At 43.1% G+C, this 19315-nt stretch overlaps 1 pseudogene; it reads left to right on the top strand.

The window, feature by feature from the left end:
- Window positions 1-5194: 5194 nt before the first annotated feature.
- LOC112445277 (uncharacterized) lies at window positions 5195-5343 on the top strand (annotated as a pseudogene).
- Window positions 5344-19315: the final 13972 nt, after the last annotated feature.

Raw genomic sequence — 19315 nt, 5'->3', positions numbered from 1 at the left:
GCCATTTCCTACTCCAGGGGATCTTCCCCACCTAAGGATCGAACCCATGTCTCCTGCATCTCCTGCATTGGCAGGCAGGTTCTTTACCACTGAGCCACCTGGGAAGGCAAACTGCCCAAGAGGTTCAATATCAAGTGTTGATCCTCTGGTTTATAAAACGTTGCTCTTATAAGGTGGTCAGTAGACAATAATAATAATAATATTAATTGAGATGTTATTGTATATCCACATTAAGTGCTTTATATGCTTTGTCATACATTATCATGTTGAATTCTCATCAATATCCTTAAAATTATTTAATTCTATTTAACTCTGACTAGATAATTTATTGAGTGTTTTTCTGCTGTTTTTTTCCTTTTAATGCTTGGAGGCCTTTATGCTTGACTGGGTGGGGTGTGAGGGACAAAGATAAATGCTTCTAAAGGCAGTGAGTTAGGAAATAAAGGGCCCAGAGCCCCAAGTCTCTACCAGAGGGAAGGCTCAGGTTCTTTTCCCTACAAAAATCCCAGGAGGGAATTTCAGAGGCCTCGTGGGTGGGCAGGAGTGGGGAGGAGCTGATGGAGTGGTGCTCAAGGAGGCTGATCCTAGGACTAGAATCTTCCCCAGAAGAGACAAGCTCTCTGAATCCCTAGAAGGGGCTCAGGGGTGTTGAGTGATTTGCCCAAAGTCTAAGAGCAAGACACAGGTCTGAGTATGTCAGACTCCAGAGCCAATGCTCTGAACCACACTACCAGACTTCTTAGCATGACTGAGTCTCTTCAGATCACAATTAACTGTTGTCCTTCCACATGCATTTCTGGGGCCCAAAGCTGGGTGACATACATATTCAGAAGTGTTAGCAAGAAATGGTGGTGGGAGAGTAGAAGGTCATGTGCAATTGAGCCACATGCCCTGAAGTTATACTGGGTGAACTTTGATTCCATATTCTAGTCTTTAATGTAGGCTTGCTTCCTAGATATGTGGCTCATTTTCTTTTCTTTTAAACTTTTTATTTTGTATTGGGGTATAGTCAATTAACAATGTTGTAACAGTGTGAGGTAGACAGCAAAAGGACTCAGCCATACATATACATGTATTGTTTCTCCCCCAAATTCCCCTCCCATCCAGGCTGGAAATGTGGTTCATTTTCATTCAATAAAGTTTCCATGATGAATATTTGCAGATATATGTATTTGTAAGCCTTTATTTTCTACTTCAGTAACCTCTGCCATTAATATTTATGATTAATCTGTAAACCATACAAAGTCATTCCTAAGTAGGTGACCCTAAATTAGCAAACTCCCATCCCATCAACCACAGAAGATTTATCCATTCTAGGAGTAATTTATTTTTTCATCACTGATTCTCTGGGGAGGTTTCAGAGCTTCTTTTCATCATCATTCCTTCTCAGATAACTGGCAAAATAGCCTGAGAAGCCTTTGAAAGTGCTGGATGTTTGATTAAATGTCTAGCTAGAACTTTCATTTCAAGTTAAGGACAGAAGGTGATCATTCCTCTGTGAATAATAATACCAGAAAAGAAAAGAATGTCTTGATATAGTTGTAATAAAAAGAGCCCTTGATATCTTAGTGTAATAAACAGATTTCTTACCCACCTGTTCTGGGAATTGACAGGTGTAGAAATAATAAACTAAAATGTCTCTGTAAATTTCATAAATGTAGTAGATAAAAGAAAAGGCATCTTTTAAAAAATCTTTTTAAAAATTGGAATTTAAAAGTCAGAGAAACAAGCTACTGTGTCTTAAAACTTTTATAAAGCCACATTTTAAACACAGGGGAGTCGGGTTAGGGGCAGAAGGAAGGGGAAAGAGGCAAATGAAAAAACCTACAAGCAAACCAACCAACCTGGGAACTCAGTGTGGCCAGTAGATTTAAAAGATGTCATTACTGAAAAATCCTGATTAGCTAACCCTGTGGATCCAGGACAATAAGAGACGTGGAGCTGACTCAGATGCTCTTAGATCAACAGACTCCCCAGCTGACTCACAGCCCTGTGAGCACAATCACTGTTGATTGTATGCAACAGATTTTGTTTCATCAATTACATGCTAATAACTGACCAATACTATAGCTGTGTCTGTTGGGCTATTTTTTTTTATAATGGAAAGCTGACATAAGCAAACGTACAGTGATCCCAGAAACCCTTTGGGTCAAATACAAGAGAATGGAGACCAAAAAAAATTCAAGCTTTCCTCTTTAGAAGCCCAAAGCCAACCGGAAGTAATACTGCAGGGCCTGGAGAGCTTGCTAGGGAATCCGTGCTTTAGAGGTATGGTGGAGGATCCAGGAGGAAAGAGTCAGTGGAAGGAGGACGTTCAGTTACTCTCCCCTCTGATCTTGACTGCTGGGGAAGCAACATCATGTTACCGCAGCCAGCACCAGGCTTTTAGGCTTGTCGCCTCTACTCTCGGATCTTCTCACTGTTTTGTCCATTAGGTGAGTTTGTCTTTATAAACTGTTCATAAATTGCTCTTCTGGTTTTAGGGGGTTTAACTGAAGTTCTCTTTGTTCAAGTTTTCTAGTTAAATCATCATATTCGGTACAAAAGGTCAAAGGGGGTAAACTTTGGTTTTTGCTACTTTTATTGCTTTTTGGTGTCATTCCTTTAACAGTCCTTTCTCTAAACTGCCAAATTAAAATTTCTGTCTCCTATACTTAAGATATTGAATAAGTGTTTTATTTAATTTCCTTTTAATAGTTGAGTTTGGTGGGAAGTCTGGGCTAGTTTTAGTTCCCAGTGTTCACATAGCATGCAGTCTCTTGGGTATAAAGTAAGTGCATTTGTTTAAGCCACACTTTTTGATTCATCCAAGCCCACTTTCCAGTATGCTTACCTTGTGACTTAATCTCTGCTGATATGTTTGATACTTGTTAATAAGTTAAAAGAAGTTTTTGACGTTTGTGGAGGGTGAAGGGCAGTGTGTGCGTGCTTTCAGGCCTGATTGAATTAAGCGCTCTGTTCTTAATTTACTACTAAATCCTCCTTTGGCTTTTTATTTCATAAAAGCTTTCTTAGAAAATATTGTATGTTCTTGAGGTAGAAAATATAACACATTTCTTCCCATCCCATAGGTTACACATTGACCTAATGTTTTTATGCCTGATTATTACACTTACTATTATTTCTTTTATGGTGTGCAGTATATAGACTGTATTAACAAGGGTTGGTGAGGTTTATCGGGCTTTATCAATGATAGAACAGGCTCCTCTGGAAGGGTATGAAACACTGCCAAGTCCTTTGAGTTTTAGGCTACCGCCAGTAGTACGCTGGTAAATAATGCTGTTGTTAGAATCATTTGGGTTTAGGGCTAAACGGAGTGGGATATCTAACCCCAGTTTGGCTGTTGTGTAATCAGAAATGTTAAGGTTAGTTTTACAACTTATTTTTATTTTATTTATATTTTATATCAGAGAAGGCAATGGCAACCCACTCCAGTACTCTTGCCTAGCAAATCCCATGGACGGAGGAACCTGGTAGGCTGCAGTCCATGGGGTCGCTAGGAGTCGGACAACGACTGAGCGACTTAACTTTCACTTTTCACTTTTCACTTTCATGTGTTGGAGAAGGAAATGGCAACCCACTTCAGTATTCTTGCCTGGAGGATCCCAGGGATGGCGGAGCCTGGTGGGCTGCCGTCTATGGGGTCGCACAGAGTTGGACACGACTGAAGCGACTTAGTATAGCATAGCATATTTTATACATTTTATATTTTATTTTATTATTTATTTTTATTTGGCTTATGGTAGCATAGCTAGGACTTTATTTTGAGGTACTCTTTGACATGCTTTACAGTGGATTTCCATTAATTTGGGTACATTGTCTGACTGTGGTGGCTGGCCTAAATTGACCAACCCTGTTCAGTTCACTTCAGTTCAGTCACTCAGTCGTGTCCGTGTCTGACTCTTTATGACCCCATGAACCGCTGCACGCCAGGCCTCCCTGTCCATCACCAACTCCCAGAGTCCACCCAAACCCGTGTCTATCGAGTCAGTGATGCCATCCAACCATCTCATCCCCTGTCATCCCCTTCTCCTCTTGCCCTCAATCTTTCCCAGTATCAGGGTCTTTTCAAATGAGTCAGCTCTTCACATCAGGTGGCCAAAGTATTGGAGCTTCAGCTTCAACATCAGTCCTTCCAATGAACACCCAGGACTGATCTCCTTTAGAATGGACTGGTTGGATCTCCTTGCAGTCCAGGGGACTCTCAAGAGTCTTCTCCAACACCACAGTTCAAAAGCATCAATTCTTTGGTGCTCAGCTTTCTTCACAGTCCAACTCTCACATCCATACATGACCACAGGAAAAACCATAGCCTTGACTAGACGGACCTTTGTTGGCAAAGTAATGTCTCTGCTTTTTAATATGCTGTCTAGGTTGGTCATAACTTTCCTTCCGAGGAGTAAGCGTCTTTTAATTTCATGGCTGCAATCACCATCTGCAGTGATTTTGGAGCTCAAAACAATAAAGTCTGACACTGTTTCCACTGTTTCCCCATCTATTTCCCATGAAGTGATGGGACCAGATGCCATGATCTTCATTTTCTGAATGTTGAGCTTTAAGCCAACTTTTTCACTCTCCTCTTTCACCTTCATCAAGAGGCTTTTTAGTTCCTCTTCACTTTCTGCCATAAGGGTGGTGTTATCTGCATATCTGAGGTTATTGATATTTCTCCCGGCAATCTTGATTCCAGCTTGTACTTCTTCCAGCCCGGCGTTTCTCATGATGTACTCTGTATATAAATTAAATGAGCAGGGTGACAATATGCAACCTTGATGCACTCCTTTTCCTATTTGGAACCAGTCTGTTGTTCCATGTCCAGTTCTAACTGTTGCTTCCTGACCTGCATACAAATTTCTCAAGAAGCAGGTCAGGTGGTCTGGTATTCCCATCTCTTGAAGAATTTTCCACAGTTTATTGTGGTCCACACAGTCAAAGGCTTTGGTATAGTCAATACAGCAGAAATAGATGTTTTTCAGGAACTCTTGCTTTTTCGATGATCCAGCAGATATTGGCAATTTGATCTCTGGTTCCTCTGCCTTTTCTAAAACCAGCTTGAACAACTGGAAGTTCACGGTTCACATATTGCTGAAGCCTGGCTTGGAGAATTTTGAGCATTCCTTTACTAGCGTGTGAGATGAGTGCAAGTGTGCGGTAGTTTGAGCATTCTTTGGCATTGCCTTTCTTTGGGATTGGAATCGCTTCTCGGCCTTTTGGCTAAGATCAAGTGTAGTATCAGAGGCTTTAGTTTACTCAGTAAAGCAGATGTGTTTTGCAATTCTCATGCAATTCTCATGCAATTCTCATGATCCAGTGAACATTGGCAGTTTGATCTCTGGTTCCTCTGGTTTTTCTAAACCCAGCTTGTACATCTGGAAGTTCTCAGTTCATGTAATGTCAAAGGTAGCTCAAAGGATTTTGGGCATTACCTTGAAGAACATGAAATGAGTGCAATTATACAGTAGTTTCAGCATTCTTTGGCATTGCCTTTCTTTGGGGTTGGAATAAAACCTGACCTTTTCCAGTCCTGTGGCCACTGGTGAGTTTTCCAAATTTGCGGGTACATTGAATGTAGCACTTTAACAGCATCATCTTTTAGGATGTGAAACAGTTCAGCTGGAATTCCATCACCTCCAGTAGTTTTCTTCATAATAACGATTCTTAGGGCCCACTTGACTTCTCAATCCAGGATGTCTGGGTCTAGGTGAGTGACTATACCATCGTGGTTATCTTGTTCATGAAGACCCTTTTGCATAGTTCTGTGTACTCTTGCCATCTCTTCTTTTTCTCTTTGCTTCTGTTAAGTCTTGTCATTTCTGTCCTTTATTGTGCCCACCTTTGCATGAAATGTTCCATTTGTATCTCCACTTTCCTGGCAGAAATCTATAGCCTTTTCCATTGTATGGTTTTCTTCTTCTTTTTTTTGGGGGGGGAGGGGGCATTGTTCACTTAAGAAGGCCTTCTTATCTCTCCTATGCTTAGGATTTAAGGAATACCAGCTAGAAGTCAGCAAATCAAGCAAAGACTAGGAGAGAGCCAATTCAGAGTAAGGTACAGCTAGGAGACAGACAATCAGAGTAAAGTACCAGCTAGTCCTAAGCCAAATAGAGCAAGGTAGAGACTAGGAGTCAGCCAATCACAGCAAAGTACGTTAGGTCTCTGACAATCAGGGAAAATCACAGGCTGGGAGTCAGCCAATCAGATCAAAGTGAGGACTAGAACTGAGAGACATGGATGGATCCAGAACAGGGAAAAGATTTCCACTCTGCCAATGTGAGAAAAATATGTTGATTATTGACACATTCTGTGAAAGGAGTTATAATTAAAAGCGAAAAATGCTGGAAGAAATTCTCACCTACTGAGGTATGGGGAAATAATTCTGGCCTGCATGTGATTTATCTTGAACTTTAGGCTAACCAATACAGCCTGTTTATGGCCTATTAAGCATATATTGTACATATGCTTTAACCATTAAGAAAAAATACATTCAGAAAATAATACAAAGATGCATTTTGATTGTTATCCTCATTGTCATGTCTAATAATTTTCAAGTGTTTGTCCAGGTACTATGACTAAGTAATATTCCCTTTCTTCTTCTGTACCTGTCCCTATACAAGACTGATAAGTATCCAAGAAAAGGGAGGGTTGAAACAGAGCAGAACCCTATGATCCTTGCCCTCCGGCACCCTGCAACATGTCCTCAGCCAGTCTTTTGTGTGTAGAAAACTTTAGTCAAAGAATAAGTTTAATCAGAAGAATGAGAACATGTGGAAAACAAGGAAAACATTCAAAAAAGATCAAATAAGAATAATATACCAATCAAGCATAGACAGTGACCTTTAAATCTTTCTCAAAGCCTTGAGATAATACTCTGAGACACTTGAGATAATACTCTGAGCTGTCATATAGATACCAAACACTAGGGTGAAGAAGTTAACTTCATGATGACCATACTATACCCATGACATAAGGTGCCACAATTCTGAGAACTGGCCTCAAAGAAATGGGAACAAATGGACCCTGGAACTGAAGATTAAGGGTACCTAAAACAACCAAGATGACTCAAACCACTGATGACCATTCTAAGATGATTATCAGAGCTGACTATGCTATTTCTGCATATAGCCCCCTCCTTCTGTCTATAAAAGCTCTTTCTTACCTCAAAGGTTGCCAGTGGTGGGGAGTTGACCTTGGGCCTGACATTCCTCATGCCACTCCAGTTGCCAGCATCTAAATTAAGTAATATTTCATTTCCACCATTCTGGCCTGTTTGTTGGCTTTTGAGAAGCAAGCAGTTGGAACCTACACCAGTTCAATTCAGTTCAGTTCAGTCGCTCAGTCGTGTCTGACTCTTTGCAACCCCATGAATCGCAGCACACCAGGCCTCCCTGTCCATCACCAACTCCCAGAGTTAACTCAAACTCATGTCCATCGAGTCAGTGATGCCATCCAGCCATCTCATCCTCTGTCGTCCCCTTCTCCTCCTGCCCCCAATCCCTCCCAGCATCAGGGTCTTTTCCAATGAGTCAACTCTTCGCATGACATGACCAAAGTATTGGAGTTTCAGCTTTAGCATCAGTCCTTCCAATGAACAACCAGGACTGATCTCCTTTAGAATGGACTGGTTGGATTTCCTTGCAGTCCAAGGGACTCTCAAGAGTATTTTCCAGCACCACAGTTCAAAAGCATCAATTCTTCAGCACTCAGCTTTCTTCACAGTCCAACTCTCACATCCATACATGACCACTGGAAAAATCATAGCCTTGACTACATGGACCTTGGTTGGCAAAGTAATATCTCTGCTTTTTAATATGCTATCTAGTTTGTAAATCCCTTATGATTATACAGTGGAAGTGAGAAATAGATTTAAGGGCCTAGATCTGATAGATAGAGTGCCTGATGAACTATGGAATGAGGTTCGTGACATTGTTCAGGAGACAGGGATCAAGACCATCCCCATGGAAAAGAAATGCAAAAAAGCAAAATGGCTGTCTGGGGAGGCCTTACAAATAGCTTTGAAAAGAAGAGAAGCAAAAAGCAAAGGAGAAAAGGAAAGATATAAACATCTGAATGCAGAGTTCCAAAGAATAGCAAGAAGAGATAAGAAAGCCTTCTTCAGCGATCAATGCAAAGAAACAGAGGAAAACAACACAATGGGAAAGACTAGAGATCTCTTAAAGAAAATCAGAGATATCAAAGGAACATTTCATGCAAAGATGGGCTCAATAAAGGACAGAAATGGGATGGACCTAACAGAAGCAGAAGATATTAAGAAGAGATGGCAATAATACACAGAAGAACTGTACAAAAAAGATCTTCACGACCCAGATAATCATGATGGTGTGATCACTCACCTAGAGCAGGACATCCTGGAATGTGAAGTCAAGTGGGCCTTAGAAAGCATCACTATGAACAAAGCTAGTGGAGGTGATGGAATTCCAGTTGATCTATTCCAAATCCTGAAAGATGATGCTGTGAAAGTGCTGTACTCAATATGCCAGCAAATTTGGAAAACTCAGCAGTGGCCACAGGACTGGAAAAGGTCAGTTTTCATTCCAATCCCAAAGAAAGGCAATGCCAAAGAATGCTCAAACTACCGCACACTTGCACTCATCTCACACGCTAGTAAAGAAATGCTCAAAATTCTCCAAGCCAGGCTTCAGCAATATGTGAACCGTGAACTTCCTGATGTTCAAGCTGGTTTTAGAAAAGGCAGAGGAACCAGAGATCAAATTGCCAACATCTGCTGGATCATGGAAAAAGCAAGAGAGTTCCAGAAAAACATCTATTTCTGCTTTATTGACTATGCCAAAGCCTTTGACTGTGTGATCACAATAAATTGTGGAAAATTCTTCAAGAGATGGGAATACCAGACCACCTGATCTGCCTCTTGAGAAATTTGTATGCAGGTCAGGAAGCAACAGTTAGAAATGGACATGGAACAACAGAGTGGTTCCAAATAAGAAAAAGAGTCCGTCAAGGCTGTATATTGTCACCCTGTTTATTTAACTTATATGCAGAGTACATCATGAGAAACGCTGGACTGGAAGAAGCACAAGCTGGAATCAAGATTGCTGGGAGAAATATCACTAACCTCAGATATGCAGATGACACTACCCTTATGGCAGAAAGTGAAGAGGAACTAAAAAGCCTCTTGATGAAGGTGAAAGTGGAGAGTGAAAAAGTTGGCTTAAAGCTCAACATTCAGAAAACGAAGATCATGGCATCCAGTCCCATCACTTCATGGTAAATAGATGGGGAAACAGTGGAAACAGTGTCAGACTTTATTTTGGGGAGCTCCAAAATCACTACAGATGGTGACTGCAGCCATGAAATTAAAAGACGCTTACTCCTCGGAAAGAAAGTTATGACCAACCTAGATAGCATATTGAAAAGCAGAGACAGTACTTTGCCAACAAAGGTCCGTCTAGTCAAGGCTATGGTTTTTCCAGTGGTCATGTATGGATGTGAGAGTTGGATGGTGAAGAAGGCTGAGTGCCGAAGAATTGATGCTTTTGAACTGTGGTGTTGGAGAAGACTCTTGAGAGTCTCTTGGATTGCAAGGAGATCCAACCAGTCCATTCTGAAAGAGATTAGCCCTGGGATTTCTTTGGAAGGAATGATACTACAGCTGAAATTCCAGTACTTTGGCCACCTCATGTGAAGAGTTGACTCATTGGAAAAGACCCTGATGCTGGGAGGGATTGGGGGCAGGAGGAGAAGGGGACGACAGAGGATGAGATGGCTGGACTGGCATCACTGACTCGATGGATGTGAGTCTCAGTGGACTCTGGGAGTTGGTGATGGACAGGGAGGCCTGGTGTGCTGCGATTCATGGGGTCACAAAGAGTCGGACACGACTGAGCGACTGATCTGATCTGATCTAGTTTGGTCATAACTTTCCTTCCAATGAGTGTCTTTTAATTTGATGGCTGCAATCACCATCTGCAGTGATTTTGGAGCCCCCCAAAATAAAGTCATTCACTGTTTCCACTGTTTCCCCATCTATCTGCCATGAAATGATGGGACCAGATGCCATGATCTTAGTTTTCTGAATGTTGAGATTTTTACATTTCGGTAACTAAAACACAGGCTAGGAGTCAGCCAACCAGAGCAAGGTACAGACTAAGAAGCAGCCGATCACAGCAAAGAAGATGCTAGGAATCAGTAGTGAAAGCAGAGAACAATCTAGGAGTCAGCCAATGAGGGGAAAGTAGGGGGCTGGAGTCAGCCAATCAGGGCATAGTATAGGCTTGAATCAGCCAATTACAGTAAGGTACAGTCTGTTGTCGCTGCTGCTGCTAAGTCGCTTCAGTTGTGTCCAACTCTGTGCAACCCCAGAGATGGCAGCCCACCAGGCTCCCCCGCCCCTGGGATTCTCCAGGCAAGAACACTGGAGTGGGTTGCCATTTCCTTCTCCAATGCATGAAGGTGAAAAGAGAAAGTGAAGTCGCTCAGTCGTGCCCGACTCTTAGCGACCCCATGGACTGCAGCCTATCAGGCTCCTCTGTCTGTGGGATTTTCCAGGCAAGAGTACTGGAGTGGGGTGCCACTGCCTAAGGTACAGTCTGCTGCTGCTGCTAAGTTGCTTCAGTTGTGTCCGACTCTGTGCGACCCCATAGACAGCAGCCCACCAGGCTCCCCCATCCCTGGGATTCTCCAGGCAAGAACACTGGAGTGGGTTGCCATTTCTTTCTCCAGTGCATGAAGGTGAAAAGAGAAAGTGAAGTCACTCCGTCGTGTCTGACTCTTAGCGACCACATGGACTGCAGCCTACCAGGCTCGTCCATCGACTGCAATTTCCAGGCAGGAGTACTGGAGTGGGGTGCCTTTGCCTTCTCCGAAGGTACAGTCTAGGAGTGAGCAAATCAGACCAATGCACAAGCTAGAGTCAGAAAATCAGAGCAGAGTGCAGGCAAGGAGTTAGCCAATCAGAGCAATGTACAGGCTAGGAGTTAGCCAATCAGAACAAAGTATAGGCCTGGAGTCAGCCAATCACAGCAACGTATAGGCCAAGAGCCAGCCAGTCAGAGCAAAGTAGGTGTTAGGAATCAGTCAGTCAGGGAAAAATACAGGCCAGGAGCCAGCCAATCAGAGCAAACTACTGGAAAGGAGTTAGACCATCACAGTAAAGTACAGGAACAGCAAATCCTACCAATATAAAGGCTAGACTTAATCAGTTCAGCCCCCCAACAAGCTTTGAGTCAGCCAATCAGAGAAAACTGGGCTAGGAGTCAGCCAATCAAGACAAAGTAAAGGCTAGAATGAGCCAATCAGAGTAAGGTACAGTCTAGGAGTCAGCCAATCAGAACAGCATACAGGCAGCAGCTGCTGCTGCTGCTAAGTCGCTCCAGTCGTGTCCGACTCTGTGCGATCCCATAGACGGCAGCCCACTAGGCTCCCCCGTCCCTAGAATTCTCCAGGCAAGAACACTGGAGTGGGTTGCCGTTTCCTTCTCCAATGAATGAAAGTGAAAAGTGAAAGTGAAGACACTCACTCTTATCCGAATCTTAGCGACCCCATGGACTGCAGCCTACCAGGCTCCTCCATCCAGGGGATTTTCCAGACAAGAGTACTGGAGTGAGGTATCATTGCCTTCTCCGAGGTACAGTCTAGGAGTCAGCAAATAGACCAAAGCAAAGGATGGAGTCAGAAAATCAGAGCAGAATACCAGTTTCAAGTCAGCCAATCAGTGCAAAGTACAGACTTGGAGTATGCCAATCAAAGCAATGTACATGCTAGGAGTTAGCCAATCAGAGCAAATACAATTCAGGAGTCAGCCAGTCAGAAAAAATTAACAGATAAGAGTTAGCCAATCAGAGCAAAGTACATGCTAGAAATCAGCCAATCAGAGAAATGCATAGGCTAAAATTAGCCAATCAGGACAAAATAAAGGCAAGAAGTAAGCCAATCATGGAAGAAAAAGGCCAGGAGTCAGCCAGTCAGACCAAGGGACAGGCCGGAGGTCAGCCAATGAGAACAAAGAACCAGGTAGGAGTCAGCCAGTCAAAGAAAAGTACTGGTTATAAGCCAGCAAACCAGACCAATATGAAGCCTGACTTAACCAATCAGGACAGCATGCAAGCTTTGAATCAGCCAATCACTGCAAAGTGCAGGTTAGGAGCCAGCCAACCAGAGCAATGTACAGGCAAGGAGTTAGCCAATCGAGCAAAGTAGGAGCTATGAGTCAGCCAATCTGGGCAAAGTACAGGCTCGAGACAGCCAATCAGAGCAAGGTTTGGACTGCTGCTGCTGCTGCTAAGTCGCTTCAGTCATGTCCGACTCTGTGCGATCCCATAGACGGCAGCCCACTAGGCTCCCCGGTCCCTAGAATTCTCCAGGCAAGAACCCTGGAGTGGGTTGCCATTTCCTTCTCCAATGCATGAAAGTGAAAAGTGAAAGTGAAGTCACTCAGTCGTGTCCGACCCTCAGCGACCCCATGGACTGCAGCCTACCAGGCTCCTCATCCATGGGATTTTCCAGGCAAGAGTACTGGCGTGGGGTGCCATTGCCTTCTCCAGGTTTGGACTAGGAGTCAGTAACTCTAACCACTGTAGAGGCTGAAGTCAGACATTCAGAGCAGAGAGCAATTTCAAGTCAGCCAATCAGTGCAAGGCAAGGCCAGGACTCAGCCAAACAGAGAAAACTACCAGATAGGACTTAGCCACTCAGCGCAAAGTACAGGATAGGAGTCAGAAAATCAGAGCAATACATAGGCTAAGGATCAGCCAATCAGAGCAATATACAAGTTAGGAGTCAGAGTCTCAGTGAATTCCGGGAGTTGGTGATGGACAGGGAGGCCTGGCGTGCTGCGATTCATGGGGTCGCAGAGAGTCGGACACGACTGAGTGACTGATCTGATCTGAATAAGGGCAAACTAGAGCCTACAGTCGGCCAATCAGAACAAGGTACTGGCTAGGAGCTAGCCAATCAGAGCAATGTACATGCCAGTAGCCAGCCAATCAGGGAAAAAGACAGGCTAGAGTTCAGCCAATCAGAGAAATAGTCAGGTTAAGACTCAGCCAATCATGGCAAAGTATAGACTCCGGCTAGGCCAATCAGACCCAAGCACAGGTTAGGAGTTACCCAATCAAAGCAAAGCACAGGCTAGAGTTTAGCCAATCAGAGAAATGTACAGGCTAGTACTCAGCCAATCAGGGCAAAGTACAGGCTCGGACTCAGCCAATAAGAGTAAAGAACAGTTTAGGAGTCAGCCAGTCAGGGCAAAAGACAGGCTAGAGTTCAGGTTAGGACTCAGCCAGTCATGGCAAAGTACAGGCTCCGGCTAGGCCAATCAGAGCCAAGGACCGGTTAGGATTCAGCCAATCAATGCAAAGTGTTGGCTAGACGTCAGCCATTCAGAACAATGTAGTGGCTAGGAGTCAGCCAATCAGAACAAAGTACAGGCTTGAGTTTAGCCAATCAGAAATGTACAGGCTAGGACTCAGCCAATCAGGGCAAAGTACAGGCTCGGACTCAGCCAATAAGAGTAAAGAACAGGTTAGGAGTCAGCCAGTCAGAGCAAACTGACTGGCTCTGACTGGCAGTTTGCTCTGATGGCTGACTCCTAACCTGTTTTTTACTCTAATTGGCTGAGTCCGAGCCTGTCAGAGCAAACGGAGAAGGCAATGGCACCCCACTCCAGTACTCTTGCCTGGAAAATCCCAGGGATGGAGCCTGGTAGGCTGCAGTCCATGGGGTCGCTAAGAGTCGGACAGGTCTGAGCGACTTCACTTTCACTTTTCACTTTGATGCACTGGAGAAGGAAATGGCAACCCACTCATGTTCTTGCCTGGAGAATCCCAGGGATAACAGAGCCTGGTGGGCTGCCGTCTCTAGGGTCAAACAGAGTCGGACACAACTGAAGAGACTTAGCAGCAGCAGCAGTCAGAACAAAAGACTGGCTAGAGTTCAGCCAATTAGAGAAATGTTCAGGTTAGGACTCAGCCAGTCATGGCAAAGTACAGGTTTGAACTCAGCCAATCAGAGCTAAGGACAAGTTAGGAGTCAGCCAATCAGAGAAATGTATAGGCTAGAGTTCAGCCATTCAGTATAAGGAAGTGGCTAGGAGACAGCCAATCAGAGCAAACTACCTGATGGGAGTTAGCCAATCAGAGAAAAATACAGAATAGGACTCAGCCACTAAGGGCAAAGCAAAGGCTTGAACTCAGCCAATCAGAGCAAGGAGCAGGCTAGGAGTCAGCCAATCACAGCAAAGTACAAGTTAGAGTTTAGCCAATCAGAGAAATAAATGTACAGGCTATGACTCAGCCAATTAGGGCAAAGTACAGGCTTGGACTCAGCCAATAAGAGAAAAGAGCAGGTTAGGAGTCAGCCAGTCAGAGCAAAGTATAGCCTAGAGTTTAGCCAATCAGAACAAGGTATTGGTTAGAAGTCAGCCAATCAGAGCAATGTACAGGCCAGTAGTCAGACAATCAAACTACCTGATGGGAGTTAGCCAATCAGAGAAAAATACAAGATAGGAGTCAGCCAATCAGGGGAAAATGTATGCTAGAGTTCAGCCAATCAGAGAAATGTACAGGCTAGGACTCAGCGGCTCAGTGCAAAGTGAAGACTCGGACTCAGCCAATCAGAGCAAAGAATAGGATAGAGTTCAGCCAATCGGTCATCTGCTGCTGCTGCTGCTGCCAAGTCACTTCAGTCATGTCCGACTCTGTGCGACCTCAGAGATGGCAGCCCACCAGGCTCCCCTGTCTCTGGGATTCTCCAGGCAAGAACACTGGAGTCGGTTGCCATTTCCTTCTCCAATGCATGAAAGTGGAAAGTGAAAGTGAAGTCGCTCAGTCGTGTCTGACTCCTAGCAACCCCATGGATTGCAGCCTACCAGGCTCCTCCATCCCTGGGATTCTCCAGGCAAGAACACTGGAGTGGGGTGCCATTTCTTTCTAGTGCTAGCAACCATTAAATGTTCTAACTATATGATCTCATTTAATTTCCACAGTAAATCTGTGACAGGGATTCTGTAATTAATCCCTCCTGGTGGCTCAGATGGTAAAGCATCTGCCTGCAATGCGGGAGACCTGGGTTTGATTCCTGGGTCAGGAAGGTCCCCTGGAGATGGAAATGGAAACCCACTCCAGTATTCTTGCCTGGATAATCCCATGGTTGGAGGAGCCTGGCAGGCTACAGTCCCTGGGGTGGCAAAGAGTCGGACAGGACTGAGTGACTAATATTTTCACTTTCAGTCGGGGGAAATTACAAGCAAAGAGTCAGCCAGTGAGAGCAATGCACAGGCTAGCAGTCAGCCAATTAGAGCAAAGTACAAGTATGAAGTCAGCCAATCAGAGCAAAATACAGGCTAGCAGTTAACCAATGAGAGCAAAGTACAGGCTAGGCATCAGTCAAAAAGAGCTATGTGCAGGCTAGCAGTCAGCCAATCAGGGCAAAGTACAGACTAGAATTAGCCAATCCGCGTTAGGTACAGGCTATGAGACAGCCAATAAGAGCAATGTACAGACTAGAGGTCTGCCAACTAGAGAAATTTATAGGCTAGGAGTCAGACCATCAGGACATAGTACAGGCAATCAGAGTCAGTCAATCAGAGCAAAGTGATATGGAGAGGAACTCTGAGGTCCTTACCTCCACACACCATGTCCTCTGCCTGCCCTTGGTCTGTGGAAAACTTTAGACAAAGAATAAGCTTAATCAGAAAAATGAGAACATGTGAAAACCAAGGAAAGCAGTCAAAGGAGACCAGATAACAATAATGTATTGATTAAGCATAGTCAAGGACCTTTAAATCTTTCTCGAGGGCTATAGACAATATTCTGAGCCACATCCTGTAAGCTGTCATATAGATACTAACACACTAGGGTGAAGAAGTTAACTTCATGATGACCAGACTGTTCTCATGACATAAGCCGCCACTATTCTGAGAACTGGCTTCAAAGAAATGGGAACAAATGGACCCTGGAACTGAAGATTAACTGCACTTAAGACAACCAAGATGATTCAACGTTGACTGTGCCTTTTCTGCATATAGTCCCCTCCTTCTATCTAAAAAAGTTCTTGCTTCAGTGGTTGCCAGTGGTGGGGGTGGTGGGGGTGGTCCATCTTTGGACAGACATCCGCCCTCCTACCACTCAGTTGCAGACCTCTGAAATAAAGTAAACTTTTCTTTACAACAACCTGGCCAGTTTACTGGCTTTTGAGAGGAGAGCAGCCGGACCCCACACACCTTTTGGTAACAGATTTTGGTGCCCATCTTGGGGCTGCCTACTGCTGGCTCTTGAGCTTTCATGGCACCTGGTTCTCCTGGGTTTTCCAGGGGAGACCTGTGGCCATGACAACGTATGAGCCTGCTGCTTGTGGCTAGCTAGCCCAGAGTAGGGGATTTCAGGGACGTTCCTAACAGCTGCCAAAACCATCTGTTTTGAGAATCCTCTCTGTTTCTCCCTTGCTTGGCGCTGGCTGCCAACTTATTCTTTTCCTTGGTGGAATGGAAACTTAGACTTGAGATGAGCTGACGAGCTCCAAATCTTGGTTAGTCCACCAGTGTGCACATGGGCGATCTTCTCATTTGTGAGGACGGGGGAGCCTGGTGGGCTGCCGTCTCTGGGGTCACACAGAGTCGGACACGACTGAAGCAGCTTAGCAGCAGCAGCAGCAGCAGCAGCAGTGCTGTTTAGACATTCGTGCCAATTGGTTCTGATGTTGAGAACTGTTTGGGGCTTGAGGTGCTATTCCAGCATTTTGCAAATTGGTTCTGATGTGTGTCTGATGTTGAGGATTGTTTGTGAACAGTGCTACTGGTGCATTGATAATTGGTTCTGACATCTGTCTACCATTGAGGACCGTTGGTGACCACCATGACACTCACGTTGGTGAGTGTCATTTGGACATTTTGCCAATTGGTTCTGACGTCGGCTACCACTGGGAATGCTTCATGTTGGGGAGGTGTTTGTCTGGGAATCTGTACCAGTCTCCCTCGGAGAGGGTTTGTGACTGACCTGTTGTTTGGTGCGTGTGTGTGTATTCCATTTGTGTCAGTGGCATTTTGTTGCCTTATGCAAAATGGGAAATTCAGGTTCAATTCATTAAGAAAAATTTTAGCCATGGAATCATGACTAACAAAAAAGAAACTTTTTTTTGGACAATATATAGCAAAGTATTCTTTAGATTCCTAAGAAAATTGGTTAAGATGAAACTCTTGCAATTCTAAAAACCGTTTCTCTTTGTATGTGCAGTTAGAGAAGGCTAGCTTGATAATGGCAACCCCCTCCAGTGTTCTTGCCTGGAGAATCCCAGGCACGGGGGAGCCTGGTGGGCTGCCATCTATGGGGTCGCACAGAGTCAGACACGACTGAAGTGACTTAGCAGTAGCAGCAGCTTGATAAAACAATTTTTTCAGACCACGCTAAAACAAAAATATGTGTAGAAGAAAGTTGGAAGTTGACTCTCATCATGTCCTTGAATTACAAACATGTCTACTTTGCCTGAGCCTTCATCTTTGTATTAATAAGTAAAACTTCAAGTCAAAGGGGAAAAAGAGAAGGCTTAAAATTGCATGTGTAAAATTGACTATTCTGTTATTCATAAATGGATACATTTAACTGCAATGTCTAATTGATGAAATGTAAAACAATGAAACCATGAGATATCCATTTGTCTGGAGGTCTGCGTGTCTCAATATGGGCTTTTGACTTTGGATAATATTGTTGAGGTTAACTTTTAAAGGAGTTCTATTGAATTGGCCTTAAAAAATATAAGCACTTATAAATAAAACAAATCTAAATATATCTACTTTTGTCTTCTTGTAAGAATAAGAAGGAAACTAAAGATGTTTGGGTTTTTAAACATGCATGTTGTATTATTAAAGAAAAATTATGGTGTGATAAAATAAATGTTTTTAAAGTTTATGGAATATATTTTTATTTGCCAATCCGAAAATGTTGCTATAACATTTTAGTCACTTGTATCTTGGATTTGTTATGCTTTCCAGGGTTAAAACTTGTGATGTGAAAAGTGGTAAGGAAACCATTGCAGTGTGTAAAGCAAGTAGGATATGTGTTGTCAGCGAAGAGAAGGTATAAAGAATGGAAATATTTTTGTTGAGAAAGAATGATGATAACACTTCTGTCCTACAGGTCTTTGTTTCTGTATAGGGAAATGCAGGACAAATTTGTGGGGATTTAGGAGATGATAAAAAAAAAAAAAAAGGTTTCTGAAAAAGGAACTTTGAAAAACGAATTTTGTACCTTGGCAGGATTAAGATTACACTAAATTTAATTAGGTCAATGAATTTTATTGATAGTAAACTGATTCTCAATCTAATTTTTTTTCCTTCTATCTATGAAGAGAGCAAAGTTCTAGTGGAATATTGATCTGAATTTGGTAACAGACTTCTAAAGGAAAGTAATTGTCTTGTTTCTAATCATATTTTGACCCCAGTGTTCAGGATGGAAATATTGTCCAATAACGTGGTCACAGAGTATAACTACTTGTGATATGTAGCACTGCTGGCTTTAAGTTTATGACTTAAAGCACATGTACAATATCTGTATGACAATTGGATACAAATGATAAAATGTATGGCCTAGAAAGCATTTCCCTGTGAACATATCTCTGAGCCTGTTCATGATAATCTGATTAGTTTTCCCCCAACATGAACAACTAGGCAAATATATAAACAAAAACAAAGCCAAGCACCCAGAGAAACGGATGGACCCAGAGCAGGGAAAAGAACCACTCTGCCAACGTCAGATAAATAATTGATGATTAATGTTTTCTTTGAAAGGAGTTACAATTAAAAGAGGCAAATGATGGAAGAAATTTTCACATACTGAGGTATGGGGAAATAATGCTGGCCTACACATGATTTATCTTGAATTTTAGGCTAACAAGCACAGCCTGTGTGTGGTCTATTAAACATACACTGTACATCTGCTTTAACCATTAAGGAAAAAACAAAGATCCATTTTGATTATTATTCTCATTGAAATGTCTATTAATTTTCAAATGCTTGTCCAGGTACTATGACAAAGTAATATTCCTTTTTTCCTTCTGTACCTGTCCCTATTCATGATTGCAGAGTAATCAAGAAAAGGGAGGTTTGAAACAGAGCAGAACCCTATGATCCTTGCCTTCCAGCACCCACCATGTCCTCAGTCAGCCTTTTGTGTGTGGAAAACTTTAGTCAAAGAATAAGTTTAATCAGAAACATCAGAAAATGTGAAAACAAAGGAAAACAGTAAAGGAAACCAAATAATAATAATGTACTCATTAAGCATAGTCAAGGACCTTTAGTCCTACAGATAATATTCTGAGGTACATCCTGTGACGAGTACAGATATCAAAA

This window comes from Bos taurus, chromosome X, assembly GCF_002263795.3.
Source record: "Bos taurus isolate L1 Dominette 01449 registration number 42190680 breed Hereford chromosome X, ARS-UCD2.0, whole genome shotgun sequence".
NCBI classification, from domain to species: domain Eukaryota; kingdom Metazoa; phylum Chordata; class Mammalia; order Artiodactyla; family Bovidae; genus Bos; species Bos taurus.
This window is presented reverse-complemented; position numbering and strand designations above follow the sequence as displayed.